The 22727-nt window shown below is 41.1% G+C and overlaps 1 protein-coding gene across 6 annotated transcripts in view; it reads left to right on the forward strand.

The window, feature by feature from the left end:
- Positions 1-22727, forward strand: part of capn15 (calpain 15) — a 305123-nt gene that overhangs the window by 136102 nt on the left and 146294 nt on the right. The window contains exon 1 of one of the 6 annotated variants that reach the window (XM_041206517.1): positions 3831-3847. The exons of 4 other annotated variants lie outside the window; for them this stretch is intronic. The gene's annotated coding sequence lies outside the window, so the exon portion shown is untranslated. Of the gene's footprint in view, positions 1-3830; positions 3848-10295; positions 10402-22727 lie in introns of those variants that run through there. One more of the 6 variants, XM_041206521.1, reaches the window with a different exon arrangement.

Below are 22727 nucleotides of genomic sequence, written 5' to 3' on the forward strand. Positions count from 1 at the left end.
GTGAAGGATTTAGAGAGCTGGCTCAGGCATGATGGGCTGAATGACCTCCTCCTGTGCTGCATCATTATGGCTCTATGATCATACTGAAGAGAGAGCTCTGTTCCTTTCTAAATGGGTGCTAGAGCATTTATTCTGCCAGTCAGCTGTCAGTCAGGTGAAATAACCACAGCAGCAAAGCTGTGTGAAACCTGGGGAAGAATTGTATATGTGCTATCTCAGCATTTGCACAAGCTTGTCATCAGTTTGTGGATCCCTGCACAGCTGGCCAGTTAGCCTCAATAAAAGTGGCAATGAAAGGAGGGGCCGTGGCATAGTGGCATTGTCACTGGACTAGTATTCCAGAGACCCAGGGTAATGCTCTGGGGACCCGGGTTTGAATCCTATCATGGCAGATGGTGAAATTTGCATTCAGTAGAAGTCTGGAATTAAAAGTCAGATGACCATTGTTGTAAAAACTCATCTGGTTCACTAATGTCCTTTAGGGCAGGAAATTTGTCCTAACCTGGTCTGGCCTATATGTGATTCCACAGCAATGTGGTCGACTCTTTAACGCCCTCTGAATGAGGGCAATTAGGAATGGGCAGTAAATGCTGGCCTAGCCAGTGACACCCGTAATAAAAAAAAAAGAAATTTTCAGAGTAGGGTGATGGTGTTTAAAAAGAAATCTGCCCTGTCTTGAGGCCTTTGATAGCCTGCTCCAGGTAGTCCATAGGAAGCCCACAGTAATACTTCTGCATCGAAATGTAAAATTAAATTTCAGTTTTGTTTTGTTCCAGCAGCGATTTCACATTAAATATTCTGTGGGACTGCACATTTCCCTCCTTGAAGATAGAAAATCAATTTTGAAGACGTCAGGTGAAAGATGAAAGCATATATTTTTAAAAGCTCGAATAGATCTTGTACTTCTCAGAGATGGTCTTCACTTTGAAGCCCAATACAGTGGAGACCAGATTGCAGACTTAATGAAGTCTTCAACCCTTTGGTTTTGTTCATTACGTGTGAGTTCTGAATCGCAGTCTCCCTGCTGTCCTCCTTTTTCTCTAGTGCCCCTTCCCAACCTCACCTCCTGTTACAGGCCATGTCATTCTAAACGGCAGTCTAAAGCTGAAATATTTGCTTGTTGCGGGCATGAGGCCAGGACACTAGAAGACTTTGTGTTCTTGCCTGCAGAGTTTATTCAGTGATGACTGATTTGGAGCCTGCAACTATTATTTCATATTTCAGTAAGCTGCAACCTTATTTTAATTTACTTTTCTTTACCGGTTTTCACCCTGTCTCTTCTAAGGTTCCAATTTCCTGTTGTGGTGTAATTCCACATCTGCCTGGCATTCTGGTGTCTCACTCCATGTACCCATCCTTTGTGTGTTGGCAGGCTGCTCTATTGCTGGGTGAATCACCTGAAGTCAGTATGTGTAGACATGCAGCTAGAGTATTGAAACTCAGGAACCCCTTCAGGGCATGGAACAGGTTTGTCCAGGGTGGGCAGAGAGATGGCAGGTCCAGTTCAATAATGCAAACTATTACATTTTGGAAGTAAAATGTGAATATTCTAGAAAAAGGATAGGTAAAGAATATTTACCTTTTAATGGTAAGATTTTGAGTAGAAAAGCATAGGAATCCTGGGTGTAGATAACCACTATAGCTAATCCATACATAAAACACAATTGGTATAATTGGTTTTGAATCAAGAGGCATAAAATGCACAAAGAAGGAGAAATGTTGAACTTGGATCAAGTCTTTTGTTAACAGCAGCTGGATTCTTGTGTATAGCTTTAGACACCCCAGTATAGGAAAGATATAAAAAGAAATGGAAAAGATGCCACATAGATTCAGTTGGATGCTGCTGGGGGCTACAATCATGAAAGGATTTGAGAGATTGGAACTTTCTCTCCCGTGAGACCTGACACCAGTCTTCAGATTTTGAAGGGTTATGATAAGGTAAATAGTGATTGTTTTAATTGGTTGACAAAACTGTAACAAGGAGAAACAAATTTAAGAATTAAAAATAACATTAAGGAGGAGGTTAGAAAAAATGTATTTAAACAGCAGTTGGTTAGAATATTAGAATAATCTACCACAGTCCACCACTGAAGCAGAGACCGTGAATTTTTTAAACAGGAAATAATACAGTTGCTTTAAAAGTTTTGGAGGGTTTGGGGAGCAAACAGGAAAATGAGATTACACTGTGTGGCTCAAATTGGGGAAGAACACAGACTGAGTGGAAACCCATCACTCAAGTCAGGATATTTATGTGGCCATGCATGGATGCCTCTCAGTCAGAAGCGGCTTCATTTATTTGATATTGTCTCTATATTCATGAAACCATATATATTGCAACTTACAGAATACTGAAAGCCTGGATAGAGTGGACGTGGGGAAGATGTTTCCATTATTAGGAGAGACTAGGACCCGAGGGCACAGCCTCAGAGTAAAGGGAAGACCTTTTAGAACAGAGATGAGGAGAAACTTCTTTAGCCAGAGAACGGTGAATCTATGGAATTCATTGCTACAGAAGGCTGTGGAGGCCAGGTCATTGAGTGTATTTAAGAGATAGATAAGTTCTTGATTGGTAAGGGGATCAAAGGTTACGGGGAGAAGGCGGGAGAATGGGGTTGAGAAACTTATCAGCCATGATTGAATGGCGGAGCAGACTCGATGGGCTGATTGGCCTAATTTCTGCTCCTATGTCTTATGGTCTTATGGTGTTCCGATTACCAATATCTTACTTTAAACACCAAGCTGAAATTTTTTCAGGCATTACTCAAAAGTACAAAGTTCAAGCTAACAAGTCTTATGCCCTGGCATCTCTCCTACTGCAACTGATGACAGTTCTCAGCAATTGTGAATACACTGTTTGCTTCAATTTGTGCAGCATGATGTGTAAAACCTTTACAGGGAAAGATTGATTTGTTTTCAGTAGGGGGAAAAAAAATCAGTTGCTGGTACAGATCACCACATCGCAAGACAAGCTTCTGAGGAGCTTAATAAAGATGGTAGGGCTCAGAGATTCAGCGGTTGTACAGTTTCCCAGCTACTTTTTCATATTCCTTCAGCGGGCTGCATTTTGCTCCTCTAAGCATTTTCTCCCTAACCTTCTCCTACCCTCCCCGTTGACCAGTTACTCATTTTTCCGGATAAAAAAAAATGCAGTTTTGTTTTTGATGTGAGCCTTTTGAAGCTATGTTGTACAAGTCCCCCGCATCCTTTTTACAGCAAAAGCTTTGGGACAGGGAAAGGGGACTTGAGTCATATTATTCTGCATTATCTGCTTGTTGGTAATTTAAAGTTTTCTTCATTTTTGTACCACTTCATCTATTAAAATAAAAAGGATGCTGTGCTCTCCATAATTTCTTCTCATTATGCTAATCAGTAGACATCACTACTGTGGGTTTTATGATTCAGAGAAATATTTGCCACTCCCCAGATTGACCAAAACTAATTGTATGAGACAGAGATTTATTATTGAAACCAGTTACTTCAGCATTGGAGGAATTAATTTGAATACAAACATACTGGAATGGAAGGGCATAGTGTTCTTTGACTTTGGTGGGTGGATGTTTCCTTTCTCTGATTGTTTTGTTTGTCCATGAGATCTGAGTGCTGAAGACAAAGCAACCCTTTATTGCCCATCCCTGTTTGCCCTGGGAGCTGGTGGTGGCTCTTCTCCTTGAACTGTCGTAGTCTTTGTGGTGTTGTACAGTAAAGAATTCCAGGATTGTGTTCCGACGACAAGAAACAGATGGCAGCATTCTCCAAATCAGGATGGTGTGTGACTTGGAGACGATGATGTTCCCACAACATTTCTGCTGTATTTTGTAGGAGAAGTCATGGAGCTGAGATACTTGAAGTAAGTTTGGAGAGTTGCAGCTATGCTTCCTATCGGTATTACTTACTGCTGCCTCAGTACGATGGAAGAGTGGATATGAGTCCATTGGGCAACAGCATAAGTTGGTAACAAGCTTAAGTATGGTTGTGGCTTCACCATCCAGGTGAATGGTGACTATTCCATCATATTCCTGACGACAAAGGTGCTGCATGAAATGATTTTAAGTTAGTGTCAATCTCGTTCTTAGTATGACTTTGCACTACAAAACCACTGAGTCCATGGAAATATGCTGGATTTAGACTGTTTAAGAGGGGGTGGAGTAGGTGGAGCAAAATAGGAGGTCAGGGAAAGGAGGGGAAGCTCAGGAGAGATTGAGAAAGATTTCATGGACATAAAACAAAGGGAGTGTTAATGGTAGTGTTAAAGACTAAAGAAGGTGACCTTCTGTTTTGCTCCACCTGCTGCATCCTCTCTTAAACAGTCTAAAATCCATCATATTTCTACTTCTCTTTAGCTCTGAAGAAGAATCATACAGACTCAAAATGTTAACTCTGTTTCTCTCTGCACAGAGGCTGCCAGACCTGCTGAGTTATTCCAGCATTTTGTTTTATTTCAGATTTCCAGTATCCATAGTATTTTGCTTTCATCCACGGGCCAGGATTTTACTTCTGGCAGGTGGGCTGGGTGGGCGCGGGCATGGGCGGGATCGGAGCTGATCGCCACCCACGATCGGCTGTGCACCGCCATTTTACGCGGGCGGGCCAATTGAGGCCTGCCCAGCGTAATGCGCAGCTGGTAGCGCTCAGTGCTACCTGTGCAGACAGGGGGAGGAGGAAGAGTCGGGACCTGCGCTCTTTCACACTTGTGCATGAAAGAGCGCAGCAATATCCCTGAGGCAGCTCCATGCCTCAGGGAGATTGAATAGAGTATAGAACATTTTAATAAAAGAAGTAAAAATTTATTTAAACATGTCTCCTCATGTGACAGTGTCACATCCGTTAGGACATGTTTGTGAAGTTGGGTAAATTTCTTTTATTGTTTTATAAAAGCTTCAGGAAACCTCATCCTGTCTGTGGATGAGGTTTCCTGAAAAACGCAAAGGCCGCTTGAGGTTTTCGCCTGCCCGCCAACCTTAAGGTTGGATGGGCAGTGTTCTTAAGTACTTTAATTACATTCTTAATAGCCTTGATAGGCCTTTGACATTTCGGCGGGTGTGCAGCTGCCATTGGCGCAAGGCCGCCAAATGAAATATCGAGATGACGCGCGATGACATCGGGACACGTGCCCAACGTCATCACGCTTCATTTTGGTGTCGGGCCCACCCCTGCACACCGACTGGAAGATTCAGCCCATGGTTTACTCTTAACTGACCTCATGAGCCACTCAGTTGTATAGGGATAGGCAATAAATGCTGGCCTTGCCAAAGACGTTTGCATCCTGTGAATCAATTTAAAAAACAGAAACATAGATAACTTTTTTGTGGTGGTTGTTGAAGTAGGATTGTTGACAACTAAGAGAAATCCTTATTCTTCATATAGTGCATTGGGATCTTTTTCATCTTCCTGAACATTGTATGATTGGGTGGGGGTGAGGGGATTTTCTTTGCCCTCATCCTTCCTCTTCTCCAACCACCCACACCCCAAAAATCTTTCCAGTGTCTATTAGCAAAAACCAACCTTATCCTGGTGAGACCACATCTGCAGTATTGTGTGCCGTTTTGCTCTCCTTACCTAAGAAAGGATATACTTGCCCTAGAGGGAATGCAGCGAAGGTTCACCAGACTGATTCCTGGGCTGGTAGGATTGACTTATGAGGAGAGGTTGGGCTGACTAGGCCTGTATTCACTGGAGTTTAGAAGAATGAGATGGGATCTCATTGAAACATATAAAATTCTGACCAGTATGGACAGACTGGATGCAGGGTTGATATTTTCTCTGGTTGGGGGATCTAGAACAAAGGGTCACAGTCTCAGGATATGGAGCAGACCATTTAGGACTGAGACGAGGAGAAACTTCTTCATTCAGAGGGTGGTGAACCTATGGAATTCTCTACCACAGAAGGCTGTGGAGGCCTAGTCACTGAATATATTTAAGAAGGAAATAGATTTCTGGACTCTAAAGGCATCAAGGGGTGTGGAGAGAGCGCAGGAGTATGGCATTGAGTTGGAGGTTCAGCCATGGTCATATTGAAGGGCCGAATGACCTACTCTTCTTTTCCATGTTTCTGTACACATCTGTGATCCAGACTCTGATTCAAAGTTCCCTTTTGCTGCACCCGGATTTCCATGTTTGCTTTTTGGTTGGTGTCACATGAGAGTGGGACTTCACACACTGTGCCATCTTTACAGGCCCAGAACTTAACCGGAGTAGTAGTAGGGATGGTGCCATGGTACCCGCCCCTGGATGCAACAATGGACATACTTTCGCTCAAGCATTTCTTGAGGTTAAACAAGAGCAATGTGGGCCTCAGCTATAGTGCCCCACGCAGATAAGTAACCTGCTCATCTTTGTTCATGGTTTTTATGCGCTTATGGTTTTTTACGTCAATATATGTAAAGTGCTGTTGCCTGAAGAACAAGACACTGGGGGAGCAAGAAATGTCCATTTTCCTCCCATCTTATTGACAAGTTCATAGAATTAATAATTAATTTTTGTGAACTTATCATTTTCAGTATTTTTCAGGTTAAACACTTCTTTTGCACACTTGGAATAGGTTTACAGGTGAGGAAGTGGAGTGAAACAGTGGAGCTCTAAAGAAAGCGACTGTTCACTGTGATGGTACTGGAAAATTTCTTTGGCTGGATGAGCTAGGATGGGCAAATAGCCTCCTTCATGCACATCTATTTTTGATGAGTTCACAAGTTCAGGGTTTGGGGATGGTGGGGTGGGGGAGTGAAGGTGACATGGCTACACAATCTAATTGGATTTGGGGCTCTTATCCGTGGGCTGTAAAATGTTAAGACAATTCTGTTCTTGGAGGGCTATCTGAGACTAACTGGAACTGTCCCTGGAATTTTCCAAATTCTGTGAACGACACATTGCTGCCCCCTGAGACCCAGGCAGTAGATACAATGTTTGATTAGCACAGTAATACATGTACTGCACATTCCTCTAGATCTGATTAAGGTGTTGAGCAACATTGAGTGACTACATTAACCTACGGTTGTGTTGCATTTTGAATGAATCTGAAGTGAGCTTGCTTTAAAAACCCCATGTGATCTGGTCAGCATTCCTGGAATGTTCCAATGGTTGCACTTGCTTTAGTGTCCTTTAACTTGTACAATCTCCGTAGAGAATAATAATGGTTTAAAGAGAAATCCAGACTTCCAGTTACTAGCTGAAAGGATGGCATATCAAAATTTCACGTTTTAAAAGAGCTTTTACTGTAGCAATGACCAAAGGCAAAACATTATTAGTTGAACACACTTTTCATAGGCAACTTATACATTAAATAACCAAACAAAATCTGCCCCTTTCTCCTTTAACGTTAACTGAAAACCCAAATTTTGTTAGATTACTCTGTCTCTTAAGTAGACATCCACTTGTCCTGGAAGCAATCCAGAGTGATTTGTAGTTCCCAAGGGTTTTACTTCTGTTATTTTCCTTTCCCAATACTATCTTCCACCGTGAGATATTTCCTTGGGGGTTCTCCCTCTAGCTTCAGCTAGGCAAACCCTCCAGCTATATCTTAACTTCTCATGAATTAGATTTTCAAACTGAGCACAAACTCCCACCTGCATTCCACATGTGAACAATAGAGTCAGCATTTTTTTTGCTTAAGGTGCAGGCCTAGTCTACATCTGTCTTCTTGCTCTCCCTCTCCCAATCTGCTGCAGACTACATAAGACCAAAAACTGGAACTCCCATTCTGTCTGTGATATCTCTGGGTTTACAGGGAAGTCTGTAGTCTGATCTCAAAATGGCTTCCTCTACTCCCCTTGACATGGCAATTGAAACATACTAGTCCTCTATTCAAATAGAAATGTTAATCAGCTATCTCTAATTACATAAAAGCAAAATACTCCGTATGCTGGAAATCTGAAATATAAACAAAAATAACTGGAAAAGCTCAGCAGGTCTGACAGCATCTGTGGAGAGGAAGACATTTTACGTTTCATGTCCTTATGACTCTTCATCAGAACTCATCTGATCAAGAATCGTACGGACGTGAAACGTTAACTCTGTCTTCCACTCCACAGATGCTGTCGGACCTGCTGAGCTTTTCCAGCTTTTTTTGTTTTTATATCTCTAATTACCGCTGCTTTTCATCTTAGAACCAAAGGGACAGGTTGCAGCACAGTCATTTCTGACTCAACCTCAATATACCTTTCTGGGTTTTTGAAGACTTAGGGTCTTCTCATTGTGAACTTAGAAACAACCATCATTGGCCCTGTGATAACATTTGGCACCTCCCGTTCGATAACACATTGTGCTTCTCCTTTTGATCTAACAACTAAACCACATAGGTTTACTGTAAAACAGACTCCAGCCTAGATCACATGACTCCTTTCATGTAACCTATATTTAAGAATCTGATTCTAGACTATGATAATCTTATAAACCAAAAGATATAGTCCTAAAACATAATAATCGTATACTTCAACTTATAACAAACTGGATAGAGAGAGCGAGAGAATCATTTGGATTTGTCTTGTTGGTTTATATTGAATTAACTGATCTCTTTCAGGGCAGCAGCTTAGAGGCATGATTAACCACTGGATTCCCTGGCAAGGAGAGGAAAAGTTGCTTAGCGTCCCTCCTCTTCTTTGTTGACCAGTGACCTCCGTGGAAAGTGAGAAAGAACATATCGAGGCATAAACCACTAAGGTAGTGTGCCATTGATGCTGGCCAAGTGCCCTGATATGCCAGTAATATCATAGGCATCAGAGTGTGTTTCTTCTGTTGATGGAACAGTCAGTCAGTGGAGCCCTGCTCCTATCAGATTAACGCATTCTTCCAGAGAGTGGTGGTTTGGTAAAGAACCCCATAACTTGGGGGTTAAACTGTTGCCCAGTCCAACAGCAGTTTTCTTCCCCAGATTAAATGGGGCAATCTTTTCTTAACCAATGAAACTAGGACACTCAACATGACCTGTGACACTTGTGGCCTGTTTGTTAGCGAACCTATTATTGTTTCACATAGAACACACAGCACAGAAACAGCCCATTTGTCCCAACAAGTCTTTCCTGATGTTTATGCTCCTCACAAGCCACCTGTAACCCCTTTTATCTCATCCTTGTCAACTTTTCCTTTTATTCCTTTATCCCTCATATGTTATCTAGCCTCCCCTTAAATTAATCTATTCTATTTGTCTCAACCACTCCATGTGGTAGCAGGTACCACATTCTCATTGAATAAGGCTTTAATGGGTTTCTCCCTTTCCCCTTGCATGTGTAGATGTCTCTCTTCAATTGCTCTGTGATTTCTCCAAGCATTGAATTCCCCTTGTCAGTTTCAAATTACGTGCTTTTCTTTTTTAAAATCTGTGTACAAGGCTTCAATTTCAATTGAAGTATAACCGCTGTCTTTCTGCTAGAGGCACCAACTGGCTCGAATTGGTTGTTTCTTATGTTGGCACATTGATGTTGAAATAAAAGTTTTTAATCTTTGAATAGGACAAGCTTCACTGATGGCTCAGCTGGTTCAGACAGTGGGTCACTGAGGCATTCTGGCTGGGAGCAGTCACGTGCCTCTGCTGGGTTAGCTGATCTCTACTGGGAGTGACAGGAAGGGCAGTATAACAGACCTCTGTGGCCCTGTTTAGAGAAGGAAACATCATTAAGGGTTTCCATCTGGATCACTATGCAGTAAACTGTGCTGGGCGTGCATAGATGTTTGAAAAGGACAGGAGCGAGGCCCCTTGCAGTCAAATAGCCTGCCAACACTCTGATTTAGTGACAGGAATGAGATTTATACTGGTGTTTTTTGCAGATGTCTACAAGTGAATGTCATTTTAAAGAATAATGCCTATTATTCAGGCAGATGTGGCAGTCATTTTGCACATGACCAGATCCCACAAAAGACCAACTAATCTCTTTGTTGATATTGATTGAGGAAGGGATTCTGGTTCTGAATGGTAGACCATATGGTGCATTTCTTCCCTGAGCAAATGGGGTTCTTGGGAATTAATTGGTAATGTTTCCTTCAGCTATTTGGTTTCAGAAGTTTAAAATCCAAATTAATAAATTACAAACCAGAGATGACACAGCTGCAGGACACAGAATGATGAACTGAGTACTGCATAATGCCACTTCAAGCCAATTTCAATCAGAATATTGAATAAGTGAATTCCTTAGCAACTGAAAATAGCAATTAATGGTGTTTAAAATGAAATATATTATATATATATGTTTTATATATGAATTGGTTGTTTCTTTTCCTCGTGATTTTGGTTAGGCTATGCTAGGTGTGTGTTTTTTTTTCCTCCCAGAGCTTGCTGCAGTGATCTAATGAATTTATTAGTAACCTCCAGCAAAAGAGATGAAATTGTTTTTGCCGAGCATCATCAGCAACACTTCTGTCATCAAGCTTCTGGAGCAGAAGATGAGTTCCTTTTGGAAGGTGCGCTGTCAGCAGGTGCTGTAATTACTGAACTGAACATCCTGTAACCTCATACTGCCCTCTGTCTTCTATTGTGCAAGGAGATTTTATCATTCTTCAGAAAATTGGCATGCCTTAAATAATTTAAAGACTCTCTCCTCTTGCTTTCCTTCTCTCTCTCTTGCTGCCCTTGTTCTGTGTGGTAGAGGTCGCTGGTTTGGAAGATGCTGTTGAAGGAGCCAGGGTGATTTGCTGCAACATATCTTGCAGATGGTACACACTGCAGCCATGGTGTGCCAGTGGTGGAGAGGGTAGATGTTTAAGGTGATGGATGGGCTTGCGATTAAATGTTGCTTTGTCCTGGATATTATGGAACTTTATCCATCCAAGCAAATGGAGAAAATTCTATCGCACTCCTTACTTATATCTTGTAGGTTGTAGAGAAATTTTGGGGATTCTGAGATGAACCTCGCGCCTCAGAATACCCACCTTCTGACCTGCATTCATCACCAAGGCATTAACGTGAGTTCCTAGTCAGTGGTGATCTCCAGAATGTTGATGGTTGGAATTTAGCAATGGTAATGTGGGAGGATGGGGGTTGGTTAGACTCTCCCTTGTTGGGAGATGGTTATTGCCTGGTATTTATATGTCGCAAATGTTAATTCTCATTTATTAGCCCTAGCCTGGAGGTTATTCAGGTCTTATTGAATGCCGGCATGGTGAGTGTTTTAATCCTGAGCACTAAACTAAAATTTTAATTTTGTGTAATGTGCTTATTGTGCAATAGTCTTATTTGATCACCTCAAGTTGATGCAAGTATCATTTTTCTATAATATACTGATCAACTTAGTGACAACATAATGCCAGTGCTTTCAGATGCACAGGTTCAGTAATTGCAGAGTACTATCATTACATTCCTACCGATGTATTTCTATCCCTTAAGCCCCTGTAACTCCGATGCTGATGGATCGTCCTTCTAACACATCAAAAATATCATCCAGGCTTTTGTGTACACACTTTAGGAATTCCTTAAGGTCTTGAGTGGGATAACTGGCGATGTTGTAGCTTATCCTTCATTAACCAAGAAATTGTGAATGGAGCTGAACACTATACAATCATCAGTGAACAGCCCCAGTTCCAACCTTATGGTGGAAGGAATGTCACTGATGAAGCAGCTAAAGATATTTAGGCCAATTTGATGCTCGCTCCATCCCTTGTAGCTCATCTGTTGAAACCCTTTGTTACCATTAGACTTGACTATTCTCATCTTCCACCCTAGATAAACTTGTACTCATTCAAAACTCTGCTGCCCATATATTAACACACACTAGCCCCTTCCATATCACACCTGTGCTTGCTGACCAACATTAGCTCCTCGTCTGGCAACTGCTCAATTTTAAAATTTCTATCCTTGTTTTCAAATTTCTCTATGGCCTTCCTATTTCTGTGACCTCTCCCAGCCCTACAAGTATGTAAAATGTCTGCACGCTGACATTTTGCACCTCCCTGATTTTAACCATTCCACTATTTGCGGCTGTGCCTTCAGCTGCCATAGCCCTAAACTCTGGCATTCCGTCCCTAAACCCTTCTGCTGCTGTGCCCCTCTCTTGTTAAAATATTTCTTAAAAACAACCTCTTTTGCCAAGCATTTGATTCTCTGTTCTGATATCTCCTTTTGTAGATCCATAGCAAATTTTGTTTCATAATGCCCCTGTGAAGTGCCTTGGGTCATTTTGCTACATTAAGGGCACTATATAAATACAATTTGTCATTGTCTAATTGTCCTTGAGTTGAGATGACTGGCCTCTAATGATCACAATCATCTTCCAGCGTTCTGCTGGTACTCATGGAGTCACTTAGTATAAGTCAACAGCTCTAGGAGGGCTGGGGGCATAAAGTGCTGCCACAATGGGTGGCAGAGTGCCACATGGTAGGGCAACTTCTAAAGCATGGTTACTGTAACTTTTAAAATCCCATTTTACAGTCCAGGGTATCTGTGATATTCTCAGATATGTGATTGAAATGGCAAAGTTATCTGCAAACTTAGAGAGAAAATCATGATTAACTACGACTTTAAATTGTTGGGATAATTAAAAGACCCAGATGAAAAACATCTGAGGATATTTTCTGGGAAATAAGAGTAGTGGTATGAATTTTGCAAAGCTGGCAAAATTCTGGAGTGATACGAGTGCATTGGAAGACAGTGAATGTAATTTTGCTTTTTAAAAATTTTATCGCCTAAGTGAAAGCCAGATGAATGAACAAGTAATTATAGGCCTGTTAACCTGACATCTATAATGGGAAAAGTAGTGGAGTCCGTTACAGATAATTTGAGAATATCTACTGAGAGTAAGTGTGATAAATCCAAATGAGTGTATTTATGAAGGGTGGACTGTCACTGACAAATCATTTGGAATTGATCATGGTTGTAACTGGACCAAGGGAAAGTGGTGCCTTTGGTAAAGCCTCTTACAGGAGAGTTCTAGCCACAGTGATGATAATGGGATCCAAAATAATTTAAGTAGCTAACAATGAAGTACAGTATAGTTGCAGTTAGCAGTTGGGTGCAGGGCAACACTCCCAAGGGTTTGAGAACTGGGAAAAGGGCCAAGTCTTTTGAAAGATTTGAAAGGTACAGAATCATGTATGAAATAGCGAAATCTGATCTTATTGATAAATAAAGGTGAAAGAAAGAAAAAGAGATTGCATTTATATAATTCCTTTCACAACCTATGAATGTTCCAAAGTGCATTACAATCAATGAAGTACTTTTGAAGTGTGTGCACGGCATGGTGCCACAAACAGCAATGAGATATGGTGACCAAATCTGTTTGAGTTATGTTGGTTGGGTACAGTAAATGGTGTCAGAGTTTCTAGGCACTTGACACAAATTCTCACAAATTATGAAAGATGTTAGCTTTTAAAGATAGTAACTGAGGGTGCAATGAAGGGTGTCCCTTTAAAGATGATGCTTTAGCGCAGTTAAAAATGCACAATGTTAGGATATAGACTAATCAAGTGGTACGCATGCCCTGAGAGTATAGTCCATGGATTTTGCTACTGTAGATCCAATGAATGCTCAAAAAGTTACAAAAAAGGACGATACCAGAACTTGTATCAATCATCCGTGAAGAGCGGCTGAGGTTGCTGAACCTTAATGCTTTTGTGGCAGAAATTTGGGGGTGGGGGAGATTAATAAAATTTATAAAGGAAAATTGGTACTGAGGATGGCTGGAATTTGTGCTGAATAAGGCAATGTGATTAGAGCAAACATTGACAAAAATGTAGCCTCAACCATGTAATCCTGTGGATTGTAAATTGATGGAGTAGATTGCCAGCAAATGCAAGGAACAGAGTTGGCAGCACTGGCCAAACCCTGAGTGTGAGACTTTCAGTCATGAGCTATTTACCTGGTGCCAATTCCAATGTTAAAGCAGACATGGTTAAAATCAAACAGTGCCCATCCTTTGGGCCACAGCTGAGTGGCATTAATATTAATTCTTTCTCTTTCCACTTTCCATATTTTCCCTCCTATTTTTCTTTTCACAGACACTTTGGTGGAGGATTTGTAACTATGTTCCTTTCATGGAGAAGTTCGAATGAGCTGGGACTAATCCAGCAGTACGTGTCCTTCACAGAATGAATTGATTAACTTACTTACTTTATGTGGGTGAAGGTGGTGACCATTTTGTACACATTAGAAATCTAGATGCAGCCCTGACCAGTTAATGTGATTTGCTGTTGGTTGAGGGAGGAATGTTTGTCATAATGCTGGAAGAACTCCCTGCTCTTCCAGTAGTGCCATGGGATCTCAAACATCTACCTGAACAATCGGACATTGATTTGACATGTCATCTGAAGAACAGTGTCTCCATCAGTACTCCCCAAGCACTGCACTCAAGTGTAAACCTAGAATTATGTGCCCAAGTCCTGGGATCAAGCTTGAGGCCACAATGTTCTGACATGGGTGATTACCAGCTGCCTTGTTGCTGTTGTGTACATTTGATCTGACTTGTATCCTGTACTCCCAGTTCTTGACTAATTGTATAGAAAATTCCTGACTTTAATTGCCCCACCATTGTTTGCTGTGCCTTCAGCTGCATATGTCCTGAGCTCTAGAATTCCCTCCCTAAACCTCTCCACCTCTCTTTCCTCCTTTAAAAAACACTGTCTAAAACTGACCTCTTTGACCAATCTTTTGGTCATCTGCCCTATTATCTCCTTATGTGGCCCGCTTTCAAATTTTATTTGATAACACTTATGTGAAGCTTGGAAAGTTTTACCAAAGGTGCTATATTAAGTGCAAGTTATTTGGTTGGCGATCTACATCTTGAAGAAAGCTTAGCAAAACTAATTGCGCATCTCTCAATTCTCCTTCTGTTCTCATTCTGTTCTCTTACCCAGAGTTATCTCAGAGCACTGCGCCTTTTTATTACATTTGATGATATATTTCAGCTATCAAGAATCTGTAATATTTTGCTTTTGTTTTAATTATACTCTTCACCTCTATCAATTTTAGATCTGGAACGAAAGGTCACAGGATTATGCCAATACGTAGAAATATCTCCAATTCACACTGTAGTCTCAATAAAATTACATACAAATAGAATTACCAATCTTCACTTGACTGAACAACAGAAACGAAAATTTAATAGCTAGTCAATACTTAATTATGAATAACCAACACAAATGTTTTTCTGAAAATGCCATAACAATTTGCTGAAATTTCATTTAAAATATTTGTTTAGCCCTTGTAGTGATGAGTGACATTTTTATCCAAGACAGCTGGTTTGGGGTTCAGATTAGGTACTACTGAGCAGTGTGGAGATGATCAGCAAAGTCCAATTTCACTAAACTTGTGTAATATCTTGCTTTGTTTCATGTTACTCCTGTGGCCTGGCTAGGAAGTCGAATGTCTGGCTCAGCTTTCTATCTTCTTGCCTCCTGAGAGGTGTTTTCCATTCCAGCTCTGAGTGATGGCACAAAGGATTCCTTGTTGCTGTGTAATGGCTGTACATGAAATTAATTTTGTTGATCTCATCCCAATTTCTTGTTAATGTGTGTCCACAATCCTGGTATCCGGATGCCAACCTTGCTTACTATGTTAACAGGCCAGTTTGAATGAATTTGAGACCACATGATTGCTAGTTCTGGCACACAAGTCAACTCATCCTCCCACCTCATCTGGCTTTCAATGCAAAATACATGCTTAGGATTGGACTCTTTTCTGATCAGCACACTCCTGAAGACTGAGACTCCACCACTGTCAGTGGTTTGGTTTGTGGTTGGTGGGGGGGGACATGCTGGTGCAGTAGAGAGCAGTGTCATTAGGTAGGGGTTATAGCACATTGTTATTGGGTTAGAGTGAGCTTTAGCTGGCATCTGATTCTTGTTGCACATGACCAAGGAACACTGACTGCCGATGTGAAGTGACGAGAATGGGGGAAAATAAGAGTTCCAATCACATAAAAGGAGGGAAGGAAATATTTAAGAGTGTGCGCTCATTGAGAAGTGTCACTGCCTATTCGGTGATTTGAAATGTTTAGTAATTATAATGAATGAAATTGTGCAGCTAAGTGTTGTTAGACATGTATATATAACATCTGATTTGATACTCTAACTCAAATGAGTATTGTTATGATGTAATCACAAAATCTAGATATTTTTCATATAATTCATTATGAAAGAAATGTGACTCCCCATTTGAGAAAATGGGACATGTTATGTGGAGAAGGCATTATTGCTCAGTAAATTGAGTGATTGATGGATCCTGAAAGAATTTCTTAAGCCTTAAGCTATGTTAAACTGGATCTGGTTTGCCATTTGCAAATGGAAATGAGGAGAGAAAAGAGTCCCCTAGTGTTGTTTTTCCCCATCAGCCCCTTCTAGAGGGCTATAGGTGAACATCCACTGCTGCTGAGAATTGGGGAGGGTGCTGAATAGATTAAATCCTTTATTTAGAGCGAGACTCCAGTCTGGGACATGCAGGTGGTCCTGTTTTCAGCTTGTCAGATTTCTGAGGCTGATGCTATCCTGTTCTTCTCTGAAAACTCCAATCCTTGCTGTGTGGCCAAGTGGCTGCACATCTGTGGTCAATATGTTGAGTGTTAGCAATCTTAGCAAGTGTGGATGGCATTGCAGATCAGCCCCTTGTTATTCCCATTCAGTGTCACTCTGTTCACTCATTGTTTCCAGTGGGGGTTTGCTGAATAGTGGGAAGGATTGGTACATTGATTTTTTTTCTCCCTCTCTTCCCACCCCTCCAACCCAGAAATTGCCACGTTTCTTATGAAAAAGACCATTGTTGGCCCATCCGAAGATTCCGTCCAATATGCTGAGATTCTACCCAATCCCTTCTCACGCTTTCAATATTGAATGCTGATTTAATGGCATTGATGCGTTCAGGAACCCCGTGGGACTGTGACTTTGTGGTACATAGGGCAATATGTTGCTGATGCCGAGTCTAACCTTGGATGGAGTCATTTCTAAAATGCCTGTTATGTCTGTCTCTCTCTCCCTTTCCCTCTCCCTTTCTATCTCTATCTCTATCTCCCTGTCTGTGTCTCTCGCTTGCACACACTTCTGATGCATTAGGAACTTGGTGCAAAAGCTGCTTTTATCAAAGGACTGAAGATTGATTTGCCTTTATTGTGTTTTGGTCACATGGGAACAGATTAGGATAACAAGGCTATCAAGCAAACCCCTACAAGAGACATCATCCATATGTTTTTTCCTCTTCTAATGAAAGGGCTCTCTACTGTACTAATGCATGGAATATGAAAACTTGAAGCCTATACTGAAGGCAGCAAATCTAACTTCATATCTGTCTTAAAGGTTGTCATTACTTCAATCTTTCAGATATTAGGCACATCTGTCACTGCTTCCCCCATTGTTAGTGTACTTGCAGATATTTATTGATTTAAAAATACCACAGAATTTTCTATCAATGCACACTGTCTCTTTCTTCATTTGTTGTATTTGCACCTATTTTCACAATCTGACTTCAGAGTCATGATAATCTGACATTGTAATGTAATTAAAGCAGACTGTGCTGGAAGTACTCAGCAGGTTGGACAGCATCTCTGGAGAGAGAAACAGTTAATATTTCATGAAGAAGAGTCATATTCTACTTGAAACATTAACTGTTTCTCTCTCCACAGATGCTGCCTGACCTGAGTCTTTTCAGCACTTTCTGTTTTTAATTTGGATTTCCAGCATCGGCAATATTTTGCTTTTATGTTAGTAAATGGGTTAGTAGCAGGTAGAAATTCTAGTAAATAAAAAAATAAACAAACAGACATGGTAAATAGGCAATCAAGAGACAGGATGCTACATGGGTGTTGTTGCATTGTAATATGAGCTCAAGCTTTTACAAATCAATAATTCTGTCTTGCTGTGTGATTATCACTATTCTATTCCTGTTACAGCAAACTGAAATAAAGCCATTCATGTTTCTGTTTCATACGCATTTTTCAAGCAGTTTGGACTGCCACCTGGGTGGCAAAGGTTGTATGTGAAATTGGACATTTCAGAGTGTTCTGGCTCACCAACTGCTTGGCATAGCTGATAATCACTCAAAGCTTTGATACAGGACCCTGTTTATCCCACTCCTTTATTTTGAAGACCAAGCTGAGATAAAGAAAGATCAAAAGTGTGCCTTTCACAATTAAATCTCTGCTTGTTAAGCAGTCCACATAGACAAACAAAACAGAAAATGCTGAAAACACCTCAGCAGGTCAAACAACATCTGTGGAGAGAAACTGACTTAATATTTCAGGTAGATGACCTTTCATTACAACCAGGCGAGGTTAGAAACTTTATCAGCAAGTATAGCACCTGGGAAAGGTGCTGGGAAGAAGAACAAAAGGTTCTTTTGTGATAGGATGAAGGTCTGGAGTGATTGAATGATAAAAGGGTTAATTTTGAAAGGCAAAAGGGGGCAGTAATGGGTCAAGTAAAGAAATAAAAAGTATATCTAGAGGAGGTGTAAACAGTTCCAGCAGAATAGCAGAGGAGATAGAAGCATGGGAAGTCAAGACAGGTGACTTAACTGCTCTCTGAAATGATTTAAGCAGATGATATGTAAGGTATATTTTAAGCATGCATGTGTAGTTGGTCTGTTTCCAGCAAGCAGTAATCGGAATTGAAATTGGCCATGGACCAAAATCAAAATCCCATTAAGAATTATTAATACCAAGAATTTCACATCATTTAAAACAAGGCAGATACAGAATCATAGAATTGATATAGAAGGAAGTCATTTGGCCCAACGTGCCTGTGCCAGCTCTTTGAAAGAGCTATCCAAATACTCCCACTCCCTTGCTCTTTCCTTTTGGCTCTGTAAATTTTCTGCCTTTAAATATTTATCCAATTCCCCTTGGAAAGTTACTATTGAACATAAAAACATAAACAGGAACAGGAGTAGACCATTCGGCCCCCCGAGCCTGCTCTGCCATCCAGTAAGGTCATAGCTGATCTTCAACCTCAATTCCACTGTCTGGCACTATTGCCCTACCCTTTGATTCCTTTAGTATCCAAAACACTGACATAGAATTAGAGAATTTTTACAGCACAGAAGGAAGCCATTCGGCCTCTTGTGTCTGTGCCAGCCCTCTGCAAGAGCAAGGTGCCTTTCCCACTCCTGCCTTTTCCCTGTAGGCCAGCTAATTTTTCTATCTTCAGATTTTGGGATTGCTTCCACCTCCTTTTCAGGCAGCTCGTTCCAGATCACAGTAACATGCAGCATTAAAAACATTTTTCCATGGCACCTCTGGTTCTTTTATCAATCACCTTAAATCTCTGTTCTGTGGTTACTGTTCATGATTTTGAGCACCTTTATCAAATCTCCTCTTAACTTTCTCTACCCTAAGCAGAACAACTGAAGCCCCTGATCTCTTGAGCCATTCCAGTAAATCTCTTCGGCACTCTTTCTATGGCCTAGACCTAAAGTGTGGTGCCCAGACATCGGATCTGTTGTATTTACCATCATGATTTATCTTAGTAACTGGAATCGTAATGGTGAAATAAATGTACATGGCAGTGGTGTTTCGCATAAATATCCACACAACAAATTTGTGATCTCAATTTACCCATCAGTGGTGCCAGTCTAAGATCTCGTACATCTCCAAAGGGAGTGATAGTCTGCTTTTGTAAAATCGCCTTCAAAGCTGATTTGAACGACAGTACCAAAGGGTGTGATGAGTGCAAGATGAAAAGCTTCGATAAAATGTATTTTTTCAGGAATACTCAAGTATCTATATCCCTTTGTAGATTCTTTACCTCCTACTGACAACTTAGCAGGTGGACTGTCCTTGGCTGCATCTGTTGAATGATCAAGAAAGAAAGCTGGGTAAATGAAAGCTGTGCGCTTAATGTCTTCCCTCCACTGATGCAGTGCCTGACTTGCAAAGTGTTTCCAGAATTTTTACTTTTAGCCTCATACGGAGCTGACTGAGAATGTTACCTGAGTAGCATGCTGATTCACAACTTATAATGCTAGTTTGTCCATTTTCCTATTAAGTAAGTGCTTGAGGAGTCTGCAGTTCATGCAGTGGGCAAAATCTTGAAACTTTGGAGCGGTGAACAAACATAACATGGCGGACCAACCTGGTGCTGCTTGTTGTCATGTCCTGAGAATGGACACACAAAATTGTCTTAAGTTCCTAAACCGTTTTTGATCGCTATTGGATTTTCTGCAATATGTGATTGGTTTATAGATGATTGTAGTGTAAAAGTGCTCATGTGATTTTTTGTTGTTGTTCCTTTTGAGTGTTTGGGAACCACTGTTGTCCAGAATCTGATAACGTCCAGATTGTGTTTTTTACGCCTGAGTTTCTTTTTCACTTTAAACTTTTCACGATTGTAATTTCTCTATGGCAAAGAATTTGCCTGGTTGACTTTCAATTTCCCTCATAATCGTGAAAAAGTTAACTTTGAAACTTTATCTTGGGCCGATTTGATATCTTGGTTGTCAGGACGGTGATATTCTACCTCTTAGCACTCCGAGCTTGAATTTAGGATTGCATTTACAGTGTATAGTCAAATATAGCCTGCGATAACCAACATTAAAAAATCTAAATGAATAGATTACTAATTATGCCCCATCCCCAAGAGTAAAGTTGAAGCTTGGGGGAGGAATATGTGAGAGTAAATATGGTAAACTTATGCTAAGGATTATGGCTGCCTGTGGAGAACTGCTCAACACTGATTTTTTTTATTTGTTCATGGGATGTGGGCATCACTGGCTAAGCCAGCATTTATTGCCCATCCTAAATTGCCTTTGTTCAGGGGGCATTTTTTAAAGAGTCAACCCCATTGCTGTGGGTCTGGAGTCACATGTAGGCCAGACCAGGTAAGGACAGCAGATTTCCTTCCCTAAAGGACATTAAGTTTTATCAGCGGACTTCTCAGCTATAGCTTCGTCTGAACTTTGCCAGAGACTTGGATGAGCATTTTTTTTTTTCCAAAATAACTTGACTGCGTTTCAGATAGGCCCTGGGTCGGAAGCTGCAAACAGCACCTGCAGAAGACTTCCTTTAGCTGGGTTCATAGATTCCAAATGTTTTCTCGCCGTGCTGAGGCTGGTTCACAATACCATTAGTGAGAGATATTTATTGAAGTATGTGTGTGGGTCCTGTGGCAGCAAAGATGTCTGTTGTGCATTGAAAGGGCCATTAAAAAAAAATCGCACACTTTAACTTGAAAAATTGCTTTGTTTTTGTCAGCTGAATAATTTTAATTACAACCTAGTTTTAACAGCAGTCATTCTGTTCCGTCCTGTCATTGGTGCCATGTAAAACCCTTCAAGAAGCGTTTCCCAGGTGGCTTCAAGCCCTATATTCTGTCCAGGTTGCTTTACATTTTATATTATTATTTTTCTCCAATTACATGTTTGTGTTTCAATGTAATAAAAGCAAAAATTAAATAAAAATAGAAAATGTTGGAAAAACTCAGCAGGTCTGGCAGCATCTGTGGAGAGAGAAACAGAGTTAACATTTCAAGCCTGTATGAATTCTTCAGAGCTGAAGAGAGGTAGAAATACTGTTGATGAGAGGGGAGGTGGACCAGGTGGAACAAAATAGAAGGTCAGGGATAGGTGGGAGCTCAGGAGAGATTTGACAAAGCCGTCATGAACACAAGACAAAGGGAGTGGTGATAGTGTTAAAGACTAAGGCAGGTGCCACTAGTAGCATAAACATCAGATAGTTAATAGTAGAACAAGGGTCAGTGCTCTCTGAAAGCAAAACATAAGAACAAGTTACAGACTGGCCCTGTGGGGGGAAGGGGGAGGGGAAAAATTATCAAAATGGAGGACGGAATTCATGGTCTGAAGTTGTTGAACTCAATGTTAAGTCCAGAAGGCTCTAAATTGCCTAATTGGAAGATGAGGTGCTGTTCCTCAGTTTGCATTGGGCTTTACTGGAACATTGTAGCAGTCCAAGGACAGAAATGTGACCAAGATTGTGAATTGAAATGGCAAATGACAGGAAAGTCAGCGTCATACTTATCGACTGAGCAGGGGTGTTCTGCAAAGCGATCACCCAGTTTGCATTTTGTCTCCCTTCCAAAACGATGCTCCTAACATGTCATCCTTTCTCCTGAGACGAGATTCCCACCCACTGTGGTTGACAGGGCCCTCAACCATGGCCGATTCATCTCCTGCACTTCTGCCCTGACTACCCTCCCAGAACCATGATAGAGTTCCCCTTGCCCTGGTTGAAATGTGAGTGGTGAGGAGGATGTTAAGAGGCTTCAAGATGATTTAGCCAAGTTGAGTGAGTGGGCAATACATGGCAGATGCAGTATAATGTGGATAAGTGTGAAATTATCCATTTTGGTAGGAAAAACAGAGTGGAAATTATTTAAATGGTGATAGGTTGGGAAATGTTGATGTACAAAGGGACCTAGGTGTCCCTGTACACCAGTCTACCAGTCACTGAAAGTAAGTATGCAGGTGCAGCAAGCAATTAAGAAGGCAAGTGGCACGTTGGCCTTCATTGTAAGAGGACTTGAGTACAGGAGCAAGGATGTCTTATTGCAGATGTACAGGGCCTTAGTGGGACCACACCTAGAGTGTTGTGTACAGTTTTAGTCTCCTTACCTAAGAAAGGATATATTTGCCATAGAGGGAGTGCAGTGATGGTTTTCCAGACTGATTCCTGGGATGGCAGGATTGTCAAATGAGGAAAGATTGGGTCGACCAGGCCTGTATTCACTGGAGTTTAGAAGAATGAGAAGGGATCTCATTGAAATGAATAAAATTCTGACAGGGCTGGACAGACTGAATGCAGGGATGATGTTTCCTCTGGTTGGGAGATCTAGAACAAAGGGTCACAAGTCTCAGGAAATGGGGTAGGCCATTT

Source organism: Carcharodon carcharias, chromosome 15, assembly GCF_017639515.1.
Source record: "Carcharodon carcharias isolate sCarCar2 chromosome 15, sCarCar2.pri, whole genome shotgun sequence".
NCBI lineage: Eukaryota > Metazoa > Chordata > Chondrichthyes > Lamniformes > Lamnidae > Carcharodon > Carcharodon carcharias.